The sequence below is a fragment of the Aythya marila genome (genome assembly GCF_965140915.1).
Source record: "Aythya marila genome assembly, chromosome: 9".
In the NCBI taxonomy this organism is placed as follows: domain Eukaryota; kingdom Metazoa; phylum Chordata; class Aves; order Anseriformes; family Anatidae; genus Aythya; species Aythya marila.
Genome location: NC_139050.1, coordinates 1,346,066 through 1,369,860, shown reverse-complemented (window position 1 = coordinate 1,369,860; position 23,795 = coordinate 1,346,066).

Sequence of the window (23,795 nt, the reverse complement as noted above, 5' to 3'; positions counted from 1 at the left end):
GTTCAATGAAAATTCAAACTCAGCAGACCATATTGGTTTTGGACTGCCTTTGTAGTATCTTGTATTATGCAAACTGAAGTCTGTTCAGAGGTTCCAGTTTCAATAAATCATGTCTAATGGGAGAATTGTGACCTGTTGTTACCATCAAAGGGTGGGGATCAAGGTGGCCTTGGTGTAACCTTTCTTTTACCCTTTTCCATCTCAGCTTGTAGCAGCCAAACCACGCTTTCATCAGGAAATTGTCTTGGTATTTTCATACAGTATTCTGATTGGCACACTGAAAATGTGCTTTTAGCAGAGTATGAAACTGAAGATGTTGCCGCAAACTGAGTTGGAGCATGTTGATGACTTCATATCACACCTGTGCATCCAGGCATTTCCATATGCCTATAATTACAATTACATTTAATGGCATGCAAATTGCACATTCAGTAGAATCTACCCAAAAGCTTGCTAGACTGAATTCTGAAGCTGTTTTGAAGCTACCTGTCCGTTGTTTGGTCAAACCAGAATGTAGTATAAATAGAATATAGACAGTATAGAATGAAAGTCGTACCCTTTGGTTAACTTTATATGCATGCTTTATTAAAAACATAGGAGTAAAAATGTAAACCAGGTGAAATAATTCTGTCCTAGAGTTCTAGGAGCTGAAATAAGAACTGCTTCATTCCACAGAAACATGAGCCTAATTCTTACCACATTCCTAACCTAAGTGTGCAAAATCATGTCTTCAGGTGAGTTTCAGATAGACAGCTAAATGTCTAGATACTATGGTTTTCTTTATTTTATTAAATGTGATGTGAGCTGATTGCCTGGGACTGGACTTCTACTGGATGTGAACCTTGCCCTCCATGTTTTGTAACAGCTGGATTTTCAAAAGGTTTCTCTTAAGTTGTGAGCTCTGTAGTTCCATCACCCATTAATATGAAATGTTTGCATCATTATTTCTAGTTGAATGATTCACTTTTTCAGAAGTAATAATAACAAAAATGCTTAAGAGATTTCAGCAGAAAAGCAATAGCCTGGATCCCTCTAGAGGCCATTTGTATAATATTTGGTAGGGAAAAATAATTAAACCTGTCTCCCAATTCTCTGTCCACAAATAAAGGAAGCTCATGTTACTGCCTATTATCTTGCCAGCATGCTTCTGTTGGGTGGTGAAAGCTGCATAATTATTGTACTTGCTCTTCCTTAAACCAGATCATACTTCAGACTGAGTAATGAAGGAGGAGTTTTACTGTACATTAATTTGAAATCTTAAATTAATTCCTATATGCTTATTTCCTTGAATATTGCTTTTTAAAAGATGAGTGTTTCTTGTTAGACACGGATCGACGCACCAGAAGGATAATTTTCTGTTTGCAGTAGTATTGCCAAGGAGCTAATAAAACCAGCTAGACAAAAGGAATACTGTTATTATCTCACGTGTGCATTTAAGCAAGGCCTGTGTGGATCTGATTCTAACCTCAAGTACTGTGGCATTACTCCTGAGCACGTGTGTGAAAAATCCAAACTTAAGTAACTAGAAGACAAGACAGGCTGCACAAAATGTGCCAAAGTGTGAGTAATTTGAGTGAAAAGGAACAGTGCTCAGCACAGCAAGGGAACGAGCAGAACTTTCTAAATCCTTCATGCTACTTCTGTGATGAAAGCAATCAGAGCACAAATTTAAGATGACACTTCTTAAATTATCTTTAAGTTCATGCCTTTTGAACACTGTGATGAATTTTGCACGTTTAATGCTTCCTCAGCCTGAGAGCATGTTACTCCAATAACTCATTCAGGACAATCTGCTTATTGGGGTGTGTGCTTTGACTAAAGGATAGAGATAACACTCCAGGTTATCAGTGTTCACTGTGAAAAAGCAACTTGTGAGTAAAGGGGATGAAGTACAAGTAATGTTCCACAGTCTGACCTTGATCGAGTAAAAAAACTTGCCACAAAACATCAAACCAATTTAGACAGCTAATCAGAAAAATAAGAATGTTTGTCTAGTGATCTTGGTAAAATTCATTGGGTAAATTTGTTCTTAGTGATGTTTGCGCTTTGCATAATTAGGGTTGTATAATTTGAGTACATAAGTGGTTTATGATTGATGTCCTTTAAAATATTTTTAGCTCAGCTCTAGTTCTTGTGCTATTTTTCCAAAAATTTGTCATTCTTATCCCCTACCTAGGAAAGTATTAGGAAGTGTTATCAATATGTTATTACACAAGATCCTCCCAAACATTAGAAAAATCAATTCTATTTTTTAATGAAATGAATGTAAAGAACGGTATACATTTATATTTACTTCTGGCATAGAACAAAATTGGTTTTGATCATTCATTATATGCAAAATATCCTGTTATACACCATGAAATGTAAGTTCATCCACATGAACACTGATGAGGTACTTTTGAAGAAGTGTTGGATAAAATCACTATCCATGTTCAACTTTGCTTCAAAGGTGAAAAGCATAATGTTATAATGAAAAATAAAGGTAATTTAAAAAAAAAAAAAATCAACAAAAAAAGGGCATGTTTTTATGCAGCATTACACTATCAGGGAAAAAAATCTGTATCTTACATTCATCTCACACTAGGATATGCAAAATATATGCGTAATCTGAATTGATTTTTTTGACCAGTAAATGTCAACGTATCAGTCTTTAATAGTCTGGGGATATAGTAAAGAAATTACTGATAGTGTCAAAATCTCAGCCTTACTTTCATATCGGAGCTGAGCCAAGAATTATTGATGGCAAGTGAAAGATTCCAGTGGGCTTTGCATCATCCTTCACTCTGATTCGCTGCTTTGCTTAAGTGCCACTTTACATTTTTTCTATGTACTTGTTCATGATAGAAGTTTCATTTCAAAGCAGGAAGTATATTTTGAAAGCATGTGAGCTGTCATCAGGTACTTTTAAGCAATGTAATTCCTTATGCTGGGTTGATCGACTGGGTAACTGATTTATTGCTGCTTACTTTTGGCTCCATAATTAAGTGGGAAGCAATAATTCAGCGACTGCGTCTGCCAGTAAGTGGAGCTCTTTGCTAGTCCAGGGAGGTCTTCACCAGGAGCATTTTTTATCAGCTGTAGAATTGATATTCAGTTTTTCTTGAGCCCTATGGCAGCTTCCATGTTATGTTCTGCTTCTGTTGGTTTACAAAATGAGAGGATGATGACCAAAATCAATCAGATTATAAATTATTTTACTTCCATTAAGATTTTGTTCCCTTCCTCTTTGACAGCCAACTGTTGCATCAATTCACTCTGTTCCTTAAAAGAAAGGAGAGATTTTAATACTTTAATTTTATCTTTATTTTACTTCTTGTGTGTGTGTGTGTAAGAAACATATCCTCGTATTTTTAATAAAAATGGGGTGGGTTGTTATGACAGGGATTTGGGGAGGAGGGAAGGGTTTCCCATGTTTTTCATACTTTGCACTTATTACTGACCAATGGGCATTTATAGTAATGGTTCATTAGGGTGCAGAAAGTCAACCCAGTTCTGCCATGATCTACTTTGTGCCTTTATAAAAACCTTACAGTGTAGGAAGGCCTGCTTTCATGAGAACTGGTCTTCCAGGAATCAACTATATCTTAAATTATTTTCTACTGCAAACTGTCTGGGTTAGGAGGAATTGCTAAAGAAAACATAGCTTTCCAGTCACATGTAGAGAAGCAAGAATTAAACTATATTCAATCAAGATGACATATCAGGGTTAGTTTTCTAACTTTAACTCTCAAATGAGTCCTCAAGGAAAACAGACTGAATATAACATTACTTTGCTAATCTTGAAGGTATCCTTCTTTATATACTTTATTACTGTTGAAGTCTCATTTATTTATGCTGGTATGTGGTTTATCTGGTATGTTACTCCATATATCCTGCTAATATTTTATCCTAATTATTTAATGTATACATTAGCTAATGCTGGGTCAGCCAGCTCTCTGAAGGTGGCTCATTTTGTGTGTAATGTGCGTGCTGCAGTGCTTGTTTTAATTCCCTCCGAGTTTGTCAGTGTTCTTACCGGCCCACAGTCCCAACTGGTATTCTTCAAAGTAGGGCAAGACTATTTTGGCAGGAAAAAGAAATTATCAAATGTGCAGCTATGACAATAAAAAAGGACAAAGAGGAAGATACATTCTAGTGTAGGGCAGGGAAACTGCTCTTTCCTCCTGTTGTGAGGGTGAGTTAAGCAGGGAAATTCACCTCACCTGGGAGATGACTTCTGCCAACTCAACAACTTCAAATTAAAGCTGAAGGGGAAGGGAGATTGCATCTCTGTAAAGGTTTCAAACAGTTAAAATATTTTTCTTAATGCTTCCGATGAATGTCAACTAGTAAATTAATAGCATTATTCATGTTAGTAACTAAAAAAAAAAAAAAAAAGCCAAAGAAGTGGAACACACTACCAGTGTATAGGTGGAGGCATAGATTACAAAATGGCTTAACATGTTGAAGTTGAAAATTGTATCCAGATCTCTTGTGCCCAAAGCATACTCCATGAGGTCTCTCACTTTTGCAACTTTTGAATTTATTTATGTTTTGAGCCTCAGCTTTCCTCTTCTTTCATTGCCAGGACAGTGTTTTCTGGAAATGTTTTGTAATGTTGTGTGCTTGGCCAGATCTTTATAGCCCTGGGGGACAGATTCGAGTAGAACTTAGAAGCAGATCTTGTTAGACTAAAATCTCAAACTTATTTAATAAGTAAAATTCAAAACAAAAAAAAAAAAGAGAAAATGGAACTAAAAAGGGTTTGTAAATCAGTGTCATGTGGCTATGACAGTCTTTGCAAGCTGCCTGTTGCTTCTATGATTAGCAGTTGAGTCTCCACAACTTTCTGATCTGCAGCGAACATTCAGGATCCAGCTTCCAGGTCAGCCCACACTGTCCCTGAAGACTCTTGAAATTTCTTCCCCTGAATTTGCTCAGCAGCTCTCCAGAAAAGATGCAGCCTCCTCTCTTCTTCTTCTGACCCACTGACTTCTGAGAAGAATACGACATACAACAAAGAATGCAAAAATTAAATAGCTGCAATACTCCCCTTGCAGAGGATCCTTCTCACATGGGAAGGTAGAGAGGATCACTGAATCTGGAGAAAAAAGTACCCTTAAACAAACAATCAGAAGGGCTCATAGCTATAGGGAAACTACGAAATGAAGGGGAAACAATGTATTAATAAGATGATAGCTGCTCACACCAGCTTTCTCCCTGTAACCTGTTGTGTTTCTCAGCCTCAGCAGAAAACAAAGCTCACCTGTGCTTTCCTTCAGGTCTTCAAGGGATTGATTGTTTTTTGAAGTACGAAGACCTACTTCATTTAGCTGTTAAGGGCTTTCATTGGTGCTATGAAGTCTCACAGATTCCAAAAAATACACCTGTATATCTCTGCAGGATCACATCATTTTACTGCTGATGCAGCATAGTAAGAGTGTATTTTAGATCACTCCCAGGCAAATCTGGCTTTTACTCCATATAAAAGTCAGGTCTTTAAAACAGCTCAGTTCAGAAACATACTCCGGGACTGTTGCCTCTTAAAAGCAAGGAAGGCAGTAAATAGTTATGTTCAATCAAAAAAAAAAAAAAAAAAAAAAAAAACAGCCACAAAGCTTCCCTTAAAGACCACTATGTCAGTGCAATGAGCTGTAAGGCTTTGGTAACTTATATACTTATATTCCTCTCAGTTGTGTGTGATTTTGTTAGAGGATGCATTAGTTAACACTAATGAGTCCTTGCTTACACACTCTCATCTTCATAACTAACACACCAGCACTTGTCTCAGACCATTACAGTAACATTACATCAACCTACATAGCTAACTGTGATTTATTAGACTGCAAAACAAAAGCAATGTAAAAATTGGCTAGAATGGATATTGGGAGGAGAAAAAGAAAAAGTCAGACTAATCTCACTTTTTTTCCTTAAAACATGATGCAGACATTCTATCCCAATCAAGATCACTGTATATTTTTTGCTTTACCTTTACACTTAGAAATACCATCTAGAACAAACCTGATTTTGCAACTGTATTTAAATATACTCTGACAATATGCATGAACATTGCAGGAGGTGTCAAAAGTCTGAAATCCAGATAAGGGCTAACTGACAAACTACATACCCATAAGTCTAAATGTGGAGAAGAGTAACATTAACTTCAGTGGAACAATGCAGGAACTGTAAACAAGAAATGCTTAAGTGCTGTGGTGGATCATTGCCTTTCTGCCATGTTTTACACCAGACTAGCTTTGAATTGAACTGGAAAGATGGGGTAATGGAGCCATCATTCATAGGCAGCCAGGGCACATACAACTTTTTAAGACAACCACACCTTTGACTTTAGTCAGTGTTGTTGGCTTAAATTAAGTGGGGGGTTATTTTGTAGCTTTATGTCTCCGCACTGTAATCAGGCCTCGAGAGAGACTCAGAAGAAATGTCTGAGTCACTGGAGTCATTTTAAATCACTGTCACTGCAGGAGAGGCAGTAAGTGCTATGGTACAGAAAGCTGCTCCCTGAGCAATCAGGTGCTGAAAAGGGAGTGAAGCAGAAAGCCCTGATTGGCATTAGCATTCAGCACCAACTTGTCTACTCATAACCAGCTTCCAATTTAAAGGAGGTACAGACCTTACCATAGCCCACTCCACAGGACAGAAACATGTATATACCTCAAGAAAAGGTAAAAGAAACAGAGATACGACAGTGACAAATTATTTTGTTATTTCTCTCCTTTTGTGCTGTAAACAGTCCTGAAGTAGCTTGAATACACTGATTTGGTAAGTAGTTTGATGTTTAATCATTATTTTTGTAGGTTAGGATATCAAATAGGTGCAGTCTGGATATGCTGCAATTGCTGTCAAAGAGATAAAAAATTAATTCCCAGGTATTGCTCATTTGTATCATACAAATCATAGGAAAAATATAATTGGGGTCAGCTTTGGCTGCCCTTTTGAAAATGTTCATGTAGGGACTTTTCGCAAGAGTTTATTTCTGAATCCTTTGTGAAAATAAAATAAGTTTACAGTAAAACCAATAAAATAACAGGCTAAATAAATGTTAAATCACAAGGGAAAATGTAAAAGATTTTAAAAGTTTCTATAAGCTTTCCAAGAATATAGTGGAGTTATAAAAAAGAGGACTTGACTGACCTCCAATAAAGTCAGGTAAAGCTATTCATGAACAGATGTAATATTTTTTAATTAAAAAAAAAAAAAAAAGCACATTTATGGAGTTCTGCTGCTACTTAAACAGTGGTTATGAAAACATGTTCATAAATAGGTAGCATAAGGTGTACTGATAAGCTCAACAAAAACTCTATTATATCTATTATATATCTAATTATATCTATTGCAAAGACCAAACCTGACGTTTGAATTAGATGTCCTTCCTAGCAGACTGAGGGGAGAGTAGGTAGATAGTTATATCCACAGCCAGCTGTATTCCTTCTGTCCTACCTTTTAAGCAGACAGGTTTTTTTGTTTGTTTGTTTATTTGTTTGGTTTTGTTTTTTTTGGGGGGGAGAAAAAAAAAAGAAAGATTTTCTTATTTTGTGAGATAAGGGACTAACAAATGAGCTTTTTCTGCCTTATTAAATATTAGGGATGCCAGATCTTTGCTTGTGTCATCACCCTCCTCTTTTTTTTTTTTTTTTCCAGCTTTGGTACAAGGCTTAGAGAATAGATGGAATAAGCAGTGTAAAACTTATAAAGCAAAAGAAAAGGTCATTCTGTAGAAATAAATATTGAAAGTAAGTCAGTGGCCTCCTTTATGCTGTTCTGGCATGGTAAAGGTCATTAAAGACCCAGAAAGGGTCCCAGAGGTTACCCCTTGGAAAAGGAAACATCTTCACTTAGTGAGCATAGCTCTGCAGTATAGTGTGGAAGGCAGGGGTGGGGTGAAGCAGATCTGAATTCCATCAGAAAGCAATGGAGCATGGAAAGAAGAGGAGGAAAGTGACAGCCTTCAGACAGTTCAGGGTAGAAGTGACCCCAAGGCTCAGGGGCCATCAGAAGGTGGAGGTGGGACAGGGACACTTGTGCTCCCCTGCCAGGCCCTGGGAGCTGCAGTCCTGTGACTTGAGTGTGAACCCTCTCTGCCAGCAAGTACTTTGCTGCTGACAGGGAATTTTCCTTTGGTACTTCTAGATTTGTATTAAAGCTTTTTGCACCTTTCATCTCAGCTTGCAGAGCTGCAGTGAATTTGTAGTTGAGACTCTAAACTACCTAAAACACTAGAAAAAAAGTGTTCTTTTAAGCAATTTTAATGTATCTCTCTAGTATGCTGATGTTGCCAGGGTGATTGTGTAGTAGACCAGAGAGTATGGAAAATACCAGCCTTCTGTGTTTTGGGAAAGATGGCCTGCAAAATCAGTTTTACTACATTTGTCCCCTTCTAGAATGGTTATTATTGAGAGCTTGTAGCTCTTTGACTCTCCCTAGTGTATGCTTGTGTCTTTCGTAATGTGAACTACAGAAACTTCAGTCATTACAGACCTGAGGCTGCAAACCTGTGTAGACAGAAATCCACACCTATTTTGCATTTCATTTCCCTCTGTACTGAGTGAGAAAATGAGAGAGCATATCTGAAGAGATACATCTCAGGAGACATGTATCCACAAGAAATAAAATATCTGTATTCACGGATATAATCCAGAAACATCAGGACATCTTTTACATGTGCAGTCAGTTTATCTCTGTAGAGTACATCTGCAGAGACATACAAGGACCAGGCTTTTTGTAGAAGTTCAGATCCACCACCACAGTTACCTGACTTGCATGCCGTTTTCCCAGAAATCCTGTATACACTTCAAGGAAGTGTCACTGAGGGAGCTTGAAATGCTGAAAACCCATTAGTCCCCTAGTAAATCTGCTTTGAAGACAGTAAATTCTAATTTGATCCATTGAACTCAGAACAACACTCCCCTGGGCAGGCTGGATTTACAACGCCTCCAACGAGTGCAAGCACAGATCGTCACCATGGCCTCAAGGGCTTCAGGGGCTCACAGCAGTGGCACATTTGACTTAGTTCTCAGTTACAGCCAGAGCTTTTTCATTTCAGCTGTACTTATTTTCTTCTTTAAACTGTAATAACATTGAAATTTTGGGAGTTAATCACCCAGGTCAAATTCCTGCCAGTTCTGTTTTAATTCAAGAATGACTGAAGGATGTTGATGCTGTGAAACCTGGTCTGTAATCTAAACAGACCTCAGTTTCAAGCATCAGAATAAATGTCACTGTCCATCTGGGCTTAACCCTTATCCTTTCCCTCCTGATGTTGCCATGTCAAATTCATCCTTTCTCCCACATGCACCAGAAAGTCTTGGAATCATGTAGCAGGGTCTGTTCTCTTGTCCCAAGTTGCACATAATGTCTGCAGGAGAAAAACGCTGTTGCTCGCTACGGACTGGGGGTCCTGACTTTCCTTCATGTTGTCACTGCTGTGGCAAAAGCTGGTTCTTATTAGTGCCACATGAATTTTCAAACTACATTAGCAACTTTATGGCAACTCACTTCTCTCACAGCTGAGCAGGGATTATAAGTTATTTACCACCTCCAGTGACCGATCGAAGGGTGTATTACAATGGGAAAAAAGTTTGGTATAAACAGCTTTCCTGAACTGTCCCAAGTCAGTCTTCAGCCTGTTTCTGGGACAAAGCATTCCAGCTTAGTCCTCATGGCAAAACCACAGACTAAATAATGAAGGAAAACAGGGAACAGTCTCACGTAGGATTCATATTTCTGATTCTGAGGCCTTTAGTGCAGTCAAGGGGAAAATTGCTGATCTTTTTTGAGCAGTGTGTAAAATAAATCTGAGAGTTCATTTAGAAATGAGGAGAGTAGACAAGAGTCTATTTGGCATATGGTATGAGTATGACACTTCTCATACTGACCATTTTTGCTTATTTGAGGGGTAAGCAGTCTATTTATTTTTGAAGTTCTTCCACCTCTGCTTTGTTATACAGCAGGGACAACATTTTTTTTCTTGTTTTTGTTTTTTAAAGTGAGAAATGTTCCATAGGTTTTATGCTATCTGTAACTTAGAGGGAGATGGAGATTTATGTGGGATAGTTATTCTCACTGTTTGTTTTGGGGTAATCTTTTTAATGGAATCTTTGTCCAAGAGCCAAATATAAATATGAAGCACTTGTCTTAGTAAATGAAAGTGCAACACCAATGAATATCCTGCAGCACATATCCTAGTTTTAAAATCTGAATATCTGAGCATTTTTTTCACCTTTCAGAAGGGTGTAGTCAACCAGCAGACGAAGTTTTGTCCTGCAGCTGCTGTTGCAGCTAGTTTCTTGTGTAGTAAAAAGATATGATTCCAGTGCTGCTGTAAACTTCATCACTTATGAAGTCATCCAACAAGGCAAGCATCCAGGTGGGGGTCTGTTATAGACCACTGAACCAGGGTGAGGAGACAGATGAGGAGTTCTACAGGAAGCTGACAGAAGTTGTGTAATTGTCAGTACTTGTTCTTGTGGGAGACTTCAACTTCCCAGACATATCCTGGAAGCACAACACAACCCAGAGAAAGCAGTCTAGGAGGCTTCTGGAGAGCGTGGAAGATAGCTTCCTGACACAGCTGGTTAGTGAGCCTACCAGGGGAGGTGTCCTGCTAGACCTTCTGTTCACAAACAGAAATGGACTGGTGGAAGATGTGGTGGTCCGGAGCTGTCTTGAGCAGAGTGACCATGAAATGGTAGAGTTCTCTATTCTTGGCAAAGGCAGGAAGGGGATCAGTAAAACTGCTGCCTTAGACTTCCAGAGGGCTGACTTTGAGCTGTTCAGGACACTGGTTGGCAGAGTCCCTTGGGAGGTGGTTCTGAAGGACAAAGGAGTCCAGGAAGGCTGGGTGCTCTTCAAGAAGGAAATCTTAATGGCTCAGGAGCCATCTGTCCCCACGTGCTCAAAGATGAGCTGGCACAGAAGACCAGCCTGGCTGAACAGAGAGTTGTGGCTTGAGCTTAGGAGAAAAAAGAGAGTTTATAATCTTTGGAAAAGAGGGCGGGCCACTCAGAAGGACTACAAGGAAGTTGAGAGGCAGCGCAGGGACAAAATCAGAAAGGCCAAAGCTCATCTGGAGCTCAAACTGGCTACTGCAGTTAAAGATAACAAAAAATGTTTTTATAAATACATAAATACAAAAAGGAGGACTAAGGAGAATCTCCATCCTTTACTGGACGTGGGGGGGAACATAGTTAAAAGAGATGAGGAAAAGGCTGAGGTGCTTAATGCCTTCTTTGCCTCAGTCTTTAGCGGCAAAACCAGTTTTTCTCTGGATACCCAGGACCCTGAGCTGGTGGAAGGGGATGGGGAACAGAATGTGGCCCTTATAATCCATGAGGAAATGTTTGGTGACCTGCTACGGCACTTGGATGTACGCAAGTCGATAGGGAATGACGAATGGGATCCATCTGAGGGTACTGAGAGAACTGGCAGAGGAGCTGGCCAAGCCACTTACCATCATTTATCAACAGTCCTGGCTATCAGGGGAGGTCCCAGTTGACTGGCAGCTAGCAAACATGACGCCCATCTACAAGAAGGGCTAGAAGGTAGACCCAGGGAACTATAGGCCTGTCAGTTTGACCTCAGTGCCAGGGAAGCTCATGGAGCAGATTATCTTGAGTGTCATCACGCAGCACTTACAGGGCAACCAGGGGATCAGGCCCTGTCAGCATGGGTTTATGAAAGGCAGGTCCTGCTTGATGAACCTGATCTCCTTCTATGACAAAGTAACACACTTAGTGGATGAGGGAAAGGCTGTGGATGTGGTCTACCTTGATTTCAGTAAGGCTTTTGACACCGTTTCCCACAACATTCTCCTCAAGAAACTGGCTGCTCATGGCTTGGACTGGCATACACTTCGTAGGGTTAAAAACTGTCTGGATAGCCGGGACCAAAGAGTTGTGAATAGAGTCAAATCCAGCTGGAGGACAGTCACTAGTGGCGTCCTCCAGGGCTCAGTACTGGGGCCAGTCCTCTTTAACATCTTTATCGATGATCTGGATGAGGGGATCGAGTGCACCCTCAGTAAGTTTGCAGATGACACCAAGTTAGGTGCGTATGTCGATCTGTTCGAGGGTAGGAAGGCTCTGCAGGAGGATCTGGGTAGGCTGGATTGATGGGCTGAGGCCAACTGTATGAAGTTCAACAAGGCCAAGTGTCGGGTCCTGCACCTGGGGCACAACAACCCCAGGCAGAGCTATAGGCTGGGAGATGAGTGGTTGGAAAGCTGCCAGGCAGAGGAGGACCTGGGAGTATTGGTTGATAGCTGAATATGAGCCAACAGTGTGCTCAGGTGGCCAAGAAGGCCAACAGCATCCTGGCTTGCATAAGAAACAGTGTGGCCAGCAGGGCTAGGGAAGTGATCGTCCCCCTGTACTCGGCTCTGGTGAGGCCGCACCTCGAGTACTGTGTTCAGTTTTGGGCCCCTTGCTACAAGAAGGACATGGAGGTGCTTGAGCGAGTCCAGAGAAGGGTGACAAAGCTGGCGAGGGTTCTGGAGATCAAGTGTTACGAGGAGCAGCTGAGGGAGCTGGGATTGCTCAGCCTGGAGAAAAGGAGGCTCAGGAGCAACATTATTGCACTGTATAGGTACATTAAAGGGGACCGTAGCAAGGTGGAGATTGGTCTGTTCTCCCACATGTACCTGGTGACATTACGAGGGGGAATGGACTAAAGTTGTACCAGGGGAGGTTTAGGTTGGATATTAGGAAAAACTTCTTTACTGAGAGGGTTGTTAGGCATTGGAATGGGCTGCCCAGGGAAGTGGTTGAGTCACCATCCCTGGAGATCTTTAAAAGACGTTTAGATGTTGATCTTAGTGATATGGTTTAGTGGAAGACTTGCTGGTGTTAGGTCAGAGGTTGAACTAGGTGATCTTGGAGGTCTCTTCCAACCTAGACTATTCTGTGATTCTGTGTGAAAACATTTCTGCACATGCTGGACTGTAAAGTGACACTTGCCAGGTGGTTTCTGTGTTTGAGTACATCTGCTCTGCCTGTCCCTGTAACTTTCTAATTGTAAATGCTGTTGGTCCTGGGCATGAGTCTCCTCTTACTTTCACCACTGACATGTTATAGTATCTCTTTTTATATAAACCAAATTATAGCAGTCAGTGCCATGGAATTACTAACACAGTAGTCTCTGAACTATTAAGGTGACTGTGGTGGCAGCATGGAAACCTAAAGTTTCTACAGTCAGCTCTAACATTACACTTGGTAATAGTGCTCTTAGGGGAGGTAGAGAGGAATTTCACACTGTTTTCTATTGCCTGTGATTTAAGGTAAGAAGGTCTTACGCTGTTGGACACAGCATCTCTTATTTATTGAGTGATTCCCTGCACTACATATAAATAATTGCTGGAAAAGCATTAAAGTGAAGTTAATTAATCTCTAGGCATATTTAGGCTCTTAAAAACTTCAGGGCAGTTTTGTTTAAAATGCCAAAATGTTGTAAAAGTGCTGTTTTTGAAGTACCACAGACTCTTGGTTATATCATTTCAAGGATATTCAAAGAAATGTAGCCTACTAAATGTTTAATTTAATAGCTGATCTTTTTTTTATAGATAATGCATCAATATTATGGTGCTTGCTTCAAAGTTGAGATTTTATGGTCTTGGATCCTCTGTTTAACAGTATTTTTTCTTTCACTTTAGTGTGAACCTTTCATAGGGAAGGCAGCTCAGGTGTCCAGACCCTGTTGGCAAAGCACTTCCTTCAGCTTCCCAGGAACCTGGGCTTGTTGGAGACTGGTGTATGTTTGCCTGGGTAGGTGTGTAGACAGTAACAGGCATTGGTTGGGTTGGAAGGCTTAGATGAAACACCATAAAAACATGGTCAGCTTCATTTTCTTTCTGCCTTCTGAATGTATAGCTGGGAATAATATGTACTTTGGAGTTGTGCTTTTGGCTTGGTTCTCTGCTTGTTTGTTTGGACAGGACGAGGGGGAATGGGCTAAAGTTGCGTCATGGGAGTTTTAGGTTAGATGTTAGGAAGAACTTCTTTACCGAAAAGGTTGTTAGGCATTGGAACAGGCTGCCCAGGGAAGTGGTGGAGTCACCATCCCTGGAAGTCTTTAAAAGACGTTTAGATGTAGAGCTTAGGGATATGGTTTAGTGGGGACTGTTAGCGTTAGGTCAGAGGTTGGACTCGATGATCTTGAGGTCTCTTCCAACCTAGAAATTCTGTGATTCTGTGATTCTTTCAGCTGAGGAAAATAGCATTTGTAAAGTGCAGATACATTTTGAAAAACCACAATAAAATGAAAGAAAATAACAATAATTACAAAGACTGACTAAAAGTCAAAGATAGAGTTGATCAAAGTCATCACCCAAACTTGCTCTGTACTTTTCCTGTGGTGCGTCACAGCTCCTCAAACTTACATTGGGTACTGCTGGTCCTGTTTCCTTAACTGTCTTTCTCCATGTCTCTGTCTTTTTGTAGAAGTCCTGAGCCCACAGTTGCATGAAGAAACAATGTACAGACAAACTTTACGAATTCATATTAAACCCACGGTTAGTTTTAGTCTGTAGTTAGTCAGAGGTAATCAGACTGAAAGCATCAAACCTTTTTTATTTTATTTATTTTTTTTTTCTCAGACTTCTCTTACAGTGCCGTTTTGAGGATCCTGGAATTTTTACCATTTTTAGACTTCTTTGACGGTGATTGCAGGAAAAAATGACAAGCATGTAATTATTGAAAAACTGTAGACTCAAGGGATATGACTGGAGGCTCATAGGAGTAATTTAGCAGCTAGTACAAAAAGATCTACTTAGAGATGTTCAGACTTTGGTACATGGGATTTGGGTTATGTTTGAAGCGGTTGTTGGGTGCACAATAAGCTTGTGACCAGATAATATTAGCTTTACACTGACCTTTACATTTTTAAACTTCATTGATAAGGAAATACCATGAAGATCTAGCTGTAAAGGAGAGTTTGTGGCCTGCACCATTCTGAGCAGTAGTCGAGTAGTGGAGCCGGTAAGATAATCATTCTGCCAGTAACATCTGTGCAAATGAAAAGATATGCATAAAATCCTTCACCTCCCTCCAGAGCCAGAAAGCTTGGGAAAGAACATAAGAACATCCACACTCGTGCAACACCAGACAGAAGCTGGGGAAGAGAAGAAAATATTGGCACAAAGAATAAAAATCAAACTAAAGGCTCAGGAAGTAAGAAGTCACAAGTGAAAGCCAGACCTGATATAATGACATAAAGCCAGGGCTGATATAATGGGGAGAAGAAGCTGTTGAAATGTGGACTGTCTCTCTGGTGGGAAGGTTGTGCCCACTCTACCTACAGTTCACTGGAAGAGCCTCTGGTGTTTGCTAAAGGGACCTTACTCAATTCTGAATTGTCTTTGTTGCTAGTGGAATTTTCTTTGGCCCAATACAGTGAAATGTTTCTTAAAAAAAAAAAAAAAAAAAAAAAAAAGAGAGAAGAACCAACAACCCAAAACCACAATAATAGGGTTTAGAAACAAAACCAAATGTTTATAGTAACAGACTGGCTGTTAACCTTCTTGTACACAGATTTTTCTCATTTATTTTTGGAATATGGCACTAAGCTCTAAGATTTATTCAAGAGTGCTCTGAGAAACTTACTTTCACTGTCCTTTATTATAGGACACAACATGTCACAACTCTCTGATCTTGTTTTCTTTCACTTTCTACCTCAGTTTAAAAGACTTTGTCTTCCTGGCTCCTCTGCATAGTATTCCTTGGCTTTTATAGAAGTTCAGTTTCTGCTTGCCAAACTCTTTTCAAATAATGTAACTCAATCCATATGTCCAGTTCATACAATTGAATACAAATCTCTGGCGGATGCTCTCTCAAAATCCAGCTACCACTTCAGCATTTTTTGTCCCATGCATGTTTTAAGAGATTTTTGCAGCTTTAAATTTTGGCAACTGGAAATAAAACAACTTCTTTCCTATGATAAATTTCCTAAAACTCTTAAAGATCGGTTCTCTTTCTTCATTCAAAGAATGGTGACCTGGCAATTATTTTTCTAGTCCCTCCTATTTTCCAAACAAAAGCTAAATGTATGAAGACATCTTTTAAAAAGTGTGGAAACTCCAGTGCTTTGCCTAATGTTCCTTTGCCCTGATCCAGTTGAAGCACAGGTTGGACCTGTATTTTGTGCTTGGTTATAGATGTTGTTCTGCCTATTACTTGCTGTAGGAAACTGCTAAAGAAGTGGTAGCTGTGGGCTGAGTGTTGTGTTTAACCATCACATTTCAAAGAAGCTTGTCTTCTGGACACAAAATAGGTCTGCCAGCTTTCTGCTTCTGTTTTAGACAGAAAAAATATATATTTAAAAAAAAAATCAGACTTCTACAGCAGTCAAATTTTATTCAGTTTCCTTATCTGAAGACTAAAATTTTCATTTTTATACTTGTGAAACAAAGCTATATTTTCATGCATCCTTGTTCTGTGACCAAGATCTGTAAATTAAAAAAATAAAACACTAAAAGATGTGCACACAATGTACTTCTACTGCACTGAGCATGAAAAAAAAAATAAAATAAAAAATAAAAAAATCAAGCTGTAAAAACCATCTGAGCTACCAGAAGGAGTCAAGAGGAAGTATCATTGCTTCCAGAGGTATCTGGTAAAAATATGTGTTTAGACAGTAAATTAATTTCAAACAAAATCAGTTTATCTTGTCTGAAGATTCACATGTAATGTAGTGCAAATGAGATAGAAAAACAAGAACAGGACACTTCAAAATTCTTACTTATTTAAATGCTGCACTAAGCACTTTCTAGTTTGGGACAGGATTTATTTGGATTCTATAAAGCGCACTGGCAGGATGGTCATTTTCTTACCAGCAGGTAACAGCAGTTCCAAAAAATGTGCTTTCTCCAGTGTAGCTGTAGGAACTGTTGCTACTTAGAAACTAGCAAGGTCATTAATCACAACAAAAAGAACAAACTGTTATATAAAGCAATAATTTTGCCAGACAAGTATTTTAAGTCTGTCTAAACCAGATGATCAGAACATATTACCCAGTTCTTGGTTTATTGTCTCCATAAAACATTGGAAGGATACATGTCTGCTCTAGTATTTTATTTTATTTTATTTTATTTTATTTTATTTTATTTTATTTTATTTTATTTTATTTTATTTTATTTTATTTTATTTTATTTTTTCAGGCACAAATATGATGATCTTCTTAAAGTGTTGTTTTTTTGTTTTCAATCCTTCTGGTTCTTGTAACATTTTTACCTTTTCAATGCCTAACTTATTGTCTACTGCAACAATGCATTGAAAATTCTGAAAAGGAGTGAATACCAATGGGAAGCTTCACAGAAGACGTTGTTATCAGGAGGTATGTTGCTGGTAGTAACCATGGAAACTCATTTACGATGACCTGAATTAAGCTAAGGAGACAATGAAAGCGAGTACAGATAACTTTAGACTGATTAGTAGAGAAAATTCATTCTTCATGTTGTACCCTGTTAAACAACATGAAATGCTGCCAGGGAACATGTAGATGTATGAGGTAATTTAAAATTATTTTGGACAATGGAATTTGAGATTCTCTTATAGGAAAGTCTTTTGGCAGGAGAAGGGCTCTGTTGATCTCAGATTCATTTCAGATAACATTAATTACAAATTTTATGATTCCATGAGTCTTGCTCTATACCAGCAGCTTTCTCAGTTCAAGTGTCCAAGTGTCTCACATATATCTTTTTGAATCAACACTGGAAATCCCTGTTCACTGATGATAATCCCACTCTTCTGAAAAATCTTGATTGAAGGAGGAGACATTTTCAGAGACTAAGCCACCAATGTGCTGCTTTAGCAAGTATATAAATTAAATAGATATTTCTTAAGCAGAGGCCTGTAACTGGAACTAAAACAACTGATTTTCTCCTAGTTTACAGCAAGTGAGGGAGAAGAAATAATTTAGTTAGAAACTTGAGTTTGAATAATAAGTTATTTGGTTAGAAATATTTTAATAGTCATTCAACTACTTACTTTGCATTTGTATTCCATTTCAGAGAGTCTGTGAAAAGGGAGTACAAGAAATAAGTAAATGGAAATGTAAAGTGAAATTCAGATGTGGATGAGTAAATACAAATACATTGAAAGCTGGCAAAATGAGGTAAGAAAAAATTTAAATTTACCCTACACAAGCTACTTACTGGTTCCAATAAGCTTGCTCTTCAATCCTTGTTATGCTCAGTTTGATTTTGCTTTGGCACCTTTTCTCTCTTGCTAACCCTGTTTTAAGGATACAGTTTTAAACAATGCCCTGGTTTACTTGTGCCTTCTGCTCTCGTGAATAGGTGAGGACCTGCAAATCTATGTCTGACTTTTCCTACTCCTTCATATTGAAGAAGTATTTTCTAATTTTGAACATCTTAAGGCTAAAACAGTGACTGACACAGATTACTTCCTCCTGGTCCTCTCACAGGCAGTACATTAGTGGTAAAAAGAGAATACTCTAATTTTCTTTATCATACAGTCATTTGGTGTCTGTTATAACAAAAACATTATAATTGGGTTGTAAATATAAAAGAATATAAAAATTTCATTGGTTTCAGTGTGTGCAAATAGAGCATTACAAAGAAGGGTAAAAACCCTAAAAAATGCTTTTTCCTCACTTGCTAAAAAGAAAAAAAAAAAAAAAGAAAGAAAGAAAGAAAAAAAGAAAAAAAAAAGACCTCTCTTGATTCAGTATGCATACTGAGCTTGGTAAGTTGCCTGTGTTGTCAAAAGACAGTGATCTTTTCTGTAGCATTCTCATGAATGGTGGCTTGCACTACACCCTGGTTGGAGAGACAACTTGTTCATGTTATTTTGAAAAGTAAGATGGCAATGAAATGAGACATTTCATTGAAGAAGCTGGTAGACATTTTGGACATTACCTCACTTTTTTGTTGTAGGGCTTTTTTTTCCAATAAAACCAGGAAAGTCACTTCCACAGAGTTTTCCTTCTAAGGATTTTGATGGTAATTTATTTTTATATTAATGAAAAGCAGCAGAGAGAAATCCTAAATGGGTGACTTTCTAATTGATAGAAATGTTAGAAATGATAGAAATAGCCTGTGTTATAAATAACGCTACATCGAGTTGCTATTTAAAGTGCATTTTTATGCAATAAGATTAGATTTGTTGAAATTGATGAGTAGAAAAACTGTCTCCACCTCTCCCTCTTTGCTGTTATCTTTGCTCAACATTTGGAAATGTACAACCTCTAAGAATCTCTTGGAAATCCTAAAGTGATATGTAGGAAGCAGCCAAGTGTTACTAGTGCTATCTGGCTTGTATCTTCTTTGATCCCACAAATGTGATTTAGGCAGCTCTGAACCTGCTTTTACACAATCCTTGTTGTAAGGAAGTCAAATTGTCCATCTCTAATGCCTCAGATTCATAAAAGACACAAATGGTATAAAGCCACCTTGGGTTTTCTTACTAGATGTTCAACTTTAGGCTGAATATATCTCACCAAAGCTGGACTCTCCTGACTGTATTTAGAAATGTTCCACTTAATAATTTGTACTTTTTTCTAAATACTTTGAAGTATTATTTTCAATATATTGAGACACAATTTTTGCTTTGCTGTACTCAGTATAATCCACACGAGTGTTCTTTATATATCCACTTACATTCATTTAGCTTCAAATCTGCACAAAAATAGTATTCAAGTATTCATCATCTATATGATGAAGAAAAAATCAGTCAGCCTTTGAACTGCATTTGACCTACCAGAAACTCAGTTTAAAATCATCAGTAGCCCAAGCTCACAAAGACAATAGAGACTGAGGTTTTCAGCCAACTTGTACTCAACAAGCTCTATAGTTTTCCCTGATCTGTAGCAACACAGAAGTGTATTGACTTAAATAGTCTATAGCCATCTTTTCATTACAAAGATGTCACAATGTTTTTTGTTCAAATAAATTTAACAATGCACTGTTGTTGTCAATTCAGTATCTTCCCAGGTCATTTCTAAATGAACCAATTTAGCAATATATATTTTCATCCTGGTTCTGTTTGAAGTTTGAAGATGCATGGAAAAGTACAGGTATTCCTGTGCATCACCAAAATAATTATCAATGGAGGTCCCATTTCTTCTCATTCTAAGTACTGCTGCAAGTCTAGGAAATAAGCTTCATTTTACTGGAAAGTTTTAATCTCAGCTTCAGGAGATGAAGCACTTCTGCAATAAAATTAATATTTGAATATACATGCTGTTGCACATGCTTTTTCTTATTAGATGAATTAACTTCTAGTTCTGAAAATAAATAAATAAATAAATAAAGTGTAAAAATTAAAGAGGGCACTAAAAACATAGTATTGAAAAGGACATAAATCAGTTTAAAAATAATAACTTCTCTAGTTGAGCTGTTTATTGCCATTCATATTAAAATTTTATGGGACAATAAAAACGTTGGCTATTTCTGTGCAACTGACCATTAAACTGCAAGCTTGCACATTAGTTAGAATAATGAAGTTCAAAGCACATACTCATATCTGAATGGCCTAGTCATCTGGAATTTCAAAATACTTTAAGTTAATGACATAAAGAAATAATGTATTTCAAAGAAGTTATGCAAAGTTAATATAACACAATATAAGCAGGTAAGGAATGATTGACTGTTAGGGAATAAATTGTTTTCTTAAATAAGAAATTTCCGTCGGTACTACTTATAAAGAGCCTTCCACAGAAGTACTCTTGGTTCAGCACAATTCTACCTCTCGAATAACAAGTGTAACAAGAATCTGAAAGGTAATATGAAATCACTGCTAGTAAAATTTGCCAATGACAAAAAAAAATAATGAAGTAGCAGTAAGTAATGGTGACAGATCAGTTCTACAGTTCAGCTTGGGTGATAAGGCATACTTACTTAAACACAAATGACAGACTCAGTGCAAGTGTCCCTGGCTATTACCATGTGTGCTGCAGGAGATTAGACTAGATTAACATAATGATATTTTAGTGGCTCTTGAAGCTCCAAACTGTGTAGTCTTCAGTACAGTAAAAACACCCTTGGTCAGTCTATATATCAGATCTCTGTAAATGATTGTGGAAGTAGTTCTGTGGAGAAGAGGTTTTGTTTTGCCTTTTTTTAAGCTTTATTTTTACACGTAATGGTTTATTGCTTCCAAGATACACCTCATGTTGCTAAGATCTACACATTTGCAAAAAAAAAAAACTATTTTTTATGCACTTTAGGAAAAATGTTCTTTATAGCCTGTGATTGCAGATGGGTTCTGGTTATTATTTTTCAGTCTGATATCACATTCTCCTCACTGAAACTCTTTTTACATTTCCTTTTTGTCACTGTGAATCTGATTATTTACACAAATATAAACCTTTAAGACTAAATACTCAAGTATTTACTAGTGTTTTCAGTAGTTTGCTAACATCTATTGACACACAGTGTCTCCTGCAAAATTTCTTTATGCTCTTCAGTGTTGTAGTTTTAGCTGTCCTAAGTCCTGTTTTGAGTCTGGGGTTTTAAAAGTCTCAAAAAAAAAGGGGAAATATTTAACTCTGGTTTTCACTTCAGAATCATACAAAAGGAGGAGTCTGACATAGTTTCAACATAAAATCTCAAATCAGAACTATTTTTCCTATGCCTGATACCAGAGCAGCTGTTAGAATCTGTAATCCGTGGTGTGATTCATACTATATCCACTTACTTTTGAAACTAGATAAATTTTCAATAATCTTAAATTTTCCTTTATGCTTTCTGTAAAACCAGTAGTTAACCTCTGGCCTTGCTCTCACTAAAATGTCCCTTTGTTGCGGGACTTCTTTCTGTGACGACTCCCTCCCTCCCTCCAAGGTGCCTTTCCTTTCAATGATGATGACAGTGTTGCAGAATCTTTACTGTTTGCTTCATAACATATTTAATATAAATAGCTGCTACCCAAGATGTAAATTCTTCTATGGGACTAAGCTAAGTGATCACTGGCTCAGGGTAAATAAATCCTCTGTGGCTTTGGGCAAGACACTTCAGTATTCTGTAACAATGTTCTACATAACAAAATGTGAATGGCACCACTTCAGTTATTGCTTAAGAAAACAACAGTAAAGCTTTATGCTTCTTGCACTATGATAATACATACCCAGTAGGTGTTTTTGTTCACCAGGAAAGAAATAACTGAGTACATTAGCACTAAGTAATTAACCATGTACAAGTTCAAGATTTTGAGAATTTTATCCTTACACACAAGTGTTTCAACTTTTGAATCCATATGTAGAGACTTGGGAGTTTGCTTATTATTACTTTAAGACAAGTAAACAAAATTGCTGTTGTTCTTTGTTCATTACTGAACCTGCCATGTGGTTATCTGAATTTGGATTTTGAGCTTACATTTGCTTTCCAGTTTTTGAATGCATTGCATTCAATTTGCTTGGTAGATGCAATAAAGATCTGAGCCCTTGAAGTCTGCAGAGAGCTATCCGTCAATATGTCATTATAACATGGGTTCAGGAAAACTACAAAGTCCACTGCTGTGGCACAACCTGTCCCTTTCCACCACACTGAGAAATTCCACACTGACATCACCAAGAATGAGCTGCGGCCATCTGCAAGGAATGCTTGTTTTCTGAGGTGGGAATATAGTTAGGTTAACAATATTTTGTGATTTAACATCAGTATTTTAGTTACTAATATTTATACTTTTCAGAAAACTAGGTTTTCTGAAGGACTCCTTAAGAGGCTTTAACTAACCAGTACCTTTATATAGTAGTATGCTTCTAGGTACATAGGAGGTACAAATATCTTCTATGACTGTAGCTAGGGAGAAGTGCCTAGTTTGCTTTTATATTTAATGTAGTTGCCAATCTTGAGTATTAAAACAATAAACCATTTCTAACTGCCTCACTTTAAGTGATGGGCTGGAATTATTTCTCTTTTTCTTCCAAACTACTCAGAAATAGAGTTTTTTTCTTTTGTTGATGGTTTATGACTTAAAAATAATAATAATAATAATAATAATAATAATAATAATAATAATAATAATAATAATAATAACATCACCTCCCATGGTACCAGTCTTCTAACCCACAGCTCATCTCCATCTTATCTTGCAGATTCACAGGACTGTTCCTCTTCCCCAGACACACTGGAGCTCACATGCAGGTACGTGCTTCCTGCTAAGCCATTAATAAACAGCATGTTGCTGTGTTTCCAACAATTTGCAAATCACAAAATACCAAATACATATTGAGCATATAAATTAATTTAGCTTGCAATTTCTGCAGTAAAGGATTGCAATTGTTCCACACAGTGCATTCTGATCCTCACCGCAATTTCAAGTTAGGTAACTGAGAACCTGCAGATACTCACTGGTGGGTTGGGACAAGAGATTTCCTCATTCTCACCTCAGTCATTGACTCTAGAAACCTCAGATAAATTTCTGCTGGAGAAGTTATTAAAACAGATTCCTACATCTGGGCTATAGGTATGCTGCTTCTAACCATGACTGAAGTTGAATGCAGTGATCTCTCTTCCTACCTGTTTTAAATGTGTCTACAGTGTTGCATATAGAGAAATCTGAGGCTTTTGAAGTTTAGTTATAAAAGAATACCTTGGCTAAGGTAACTTTATTCTATATAATGTTTTCATAATTTCCTATTCTTGTTCGTTGCTAATTTAAACATCATCAGAATATTTTAGCAAGATTTTTGCAATGTGTGAATTGAATCAGATATGTTTGCCTGTCAGGTTCATGAGGCGTCATCTGCACAGGTGAGACTGTGTAAGCCAGAAAGGATTTTTCTTCTGTTCCTTGCACTTTCATTTCCAGAGGAAATAAAGCCAGGCCCACAAAGGCTGGAAGAGA